The sequence below is a fragment of the Cyprinodon variegatus genome, unplaced genomic scaffold (genome assembly GCF_000732505.1).
Source record: "Cyprinodon variegatus isolate N-32 unplaced genomic scaffold, C_variegatus-1.0 Scaffold417, whole genome shotgun sequence".
NCBI lineage: Eukaryota > Metazoa > Chordata > Actinopteri > Cyprinodontiformes > Cyprinodontidae > Cyprinodon > Cyprinodon variegatus.
This window is the reverse complement of record NW_015150870.1, coordinates 205,280-208,201: the sequence shown is the minus strand read 5'-3', so window position 1 is coordinate 208,201 and position 2,922 is coordinate 205,280. Positions and strand designations below refer to the sequence as shown.

Below are 2,922 nucleotides of genomic sequence, written 5' to 3'. Positions count from 1 at the left end.
AAAAAAAAAAAAAAAAAAAGAAAAGATTGTTTTTTTAAAGTATTTTTTGGAATGACAATGACGACAGAATCTTCACCAGCATTCGGCAGTTTATGCACCACAGGACCACCAGGTGGCGCTTATGCCACAGTTTGACCACCAGGTAGCGTTTATGCCACAGTTTGGCCACCATGACATAGCACTACATTTCCCATCATCCTCTGCTCCAGGTAGAAAAACAGTTCAGCTGTTTTCTTCTTGTCTGCGTGCTGCTCCAGCCTTCAGACTTCTCTCTGTGAGGAGTTTGGACTAAAGGAAACAACCGCAACCAGAGGAGACAGGATCCGGGTGTTCGTGGATTTTTCTCCAGTGGGGTCTGTACAAAAAGAAAAAAGTCAAAATATCCTTCTAAAACTTTACTAACTTATCAATTGTCGTCTTATTGTTAGACAGGACATTAAATTAGGATGTAGAGGCAGTGTTGCGTTCACTGCACCTCCTCAGTCATAGCTGGATTCCTTCAGAACTTGCAGGATGCTGCGTTTACGGTCCGGTGTCTGGTTTTAATCAGAGGCCTGCAGATGGAGCAGGCTTTTCTGTCTGAATAGAGGATGCACTTTTATCAGGGATTCAGAAAAGCCTGTCATGCAGCTCTGCTCTGTCAGCTGCTCACAGACACAACAATGCTGTTTGTTTCAGTGCAGCCAGATTCCAATTTTTATTTTGGAGCCAGTAGAGGATTGTGGCCCAGCTTTAGGTCACACCGCAGACTAATGAGCTTAAACTGAGTCCAGCTCAGCCACAAGGATCAGAATCAAAGGGGTCCAAAGTGGGCCACACTTGGAGAATCAAAGTTGATGCACATACACATGAAAAACACTAAGATGTAGTTCCCCCCCTCCCTCAACTTGACAGACAATATACAGACATTTTAATGAAATAGTGCAGTTCATTAGTTTTACCTTTTATCAGCCCTATGGATTCCAAAAAAATTAGAGGATTTATTTAAGTTAGCAAAATTAAGACTAAGCCATCAAATCTGCAAGGACACAAAAAAGCTAGAAAAGATAAAATATGCTGGTGAAGGTCCTCATTCATCCAGGTCATATTTATTCCAAAAAAAAAATTAAAAACAATTTTTGAATTGAAAGCCCAAGTCCACTGGATTGTTTTCTATTCATTAATTTATATATATAAATAAAAAAAGATAAAATAGTTAAAAATATGAATGCTTTCTTGTTTTTCTTTTTATTCAGGCAAAACTGCGAGCCTGATATAGTTTAAATTTATGATGATTAGCTCCTCACTTTTCTGCAGAAATTGGTTTGCAATGGCTTTTTATTTAAATATTCTTAGTTTATTATAGAGCAAAAATACAACAAAGAAACATTTTTATTTTTATGTTGGAATTGACCAGCCAAAATGCTTAACTTGACACCTCGGCTGTAGTTCAAAGCAAAGTTAGACTTGGTAATTTAAAAATCAGCCTTGTGGATACGGATATTTTAGATTTTATTCTATCTACAGATTAGTTGCAGCAGTAGCTAAACTGTAAAAGCATTGAAATATAAACAAGTTAGTTCCTCTTAAAATAAATGTTTTTTCCCTTAATTTGAGCAGGTAAGTAAAACAATTTGCCAGGAAAATAAGATGAATTATGCTTAAAATATGACAAAACAACTCCATTATTTTATTTTACCTGCATAATTTATGATTATCTTTTTAAAAATACTGATTCCATTGGCAGATCATCTTATTTACCTGCTTAAATTAAAGGGAGATAGACCTATTTGGAGAAATCTTTACTTGTTCTAGATGTGTACAGTTCATCTTTATATATCAAAATGTATGAGACTAATTAGCAAGGAAGGAACAGAAACATCTAGTATTCAACTCTATATTGTTCTTTTTTTAAGCTAATCAAAAACTTATTTGTTCCTTTTAAGGGAACAAAAAAATTGTCCTCATTGTCTCATTTTGTAATCTGATATTATAAACATTCATATAAGGGAACAAAATGAGTTTAATGAGACCAAAACAAAGCATTACTGCTATTGAGGAACGGAGTTCACCTCCCTCTCACTAGATCAATCCCTCTACATTAAAACATAGTGGTGGCAACATCATGCTCTGGGAAGCAAATGTTATATCTAAAGGGATGATGGATGGCACTGTTTGTTAGTTGTCCACATGCATCCACAGTGTAAAATAAAATCTGCAGATGTTAAAAGGACAGTTTTGCTACTGGATCCATTAGAGGAGCTGGAAAATTGACTAAAATAAGCTAGAAATGCCTGCTATACTGTTCAATATGGATTTAAATGAATGGATTTTAAAGGAAAAACTAAAAAAAACAAAGTTCGGTGTTTGAACTGTTGCACAAACTGGAGATCTATCAGTTGCCAATACTGGTATCAGGTTAAAAACACTTTACAACCCAGTCCAGTCTGTCCATGATGGGATCAGGGGTGTAAAGTCCAAGACTGATAGGAATAAGGTTTGCTCCTTCATACACATTGCTTACCTGCTGTGGTGATATGAAGCCTCTAGCAGATCCAGGCTCAGGTTTGCTGACAGAAGCAGACATACAAACATAGAACCACTGATCTATAAATACTTTCTATGGTAGAAAATGTAAGAGTAAACGAGCTCCCCAGGTGGCGCTGTCTAGGAAAGAAACAGTTAAACAGATAAGCGCTGCGCTAGTTTTATGTCAAAGGGATGAACGAGAGCACATCCAGTTAGTCACAGTAAAATCTGAGCCCATAGCTCAGAGAAACAGGACAAATAACTGAAAAAAACAGACCAAACTCTATCATCAGAAATCGATATCTGTCTCTAAGATGGAGTCACAGCCAAACCAGACTAGATTAATCTACTATGATGTGAAAAATCAGAGAGATGGTCATGTTGGATGTTAAAATAACAGGGGATTCGACCCTG

The 2,922-nt window shown here is 36.7% G+C and overlaps 1 protein-coding gene across 1 annotated transcript in view; it reads left to right on the top strand.

The window, feature by feature from the left end:
* Positions 1–225: 225 nt before the first annotated feature.
* ephx1 (epoxide hydrolase 1, microsomal (xenobiotic)) overlaps positions 226–2,922 on the top strand; it is a 12,360-nt gene continuing 9,663 nt past the window's right edge. Inside the window, exon 1 of the mRNA XM_015388239.1 lies at positions 226–353. The gene's annotated coding sequence lies outside the window, so the exon portion shown is untranslated. The remainder of the gene's footprint in view (positions 354–2,922) is intronic.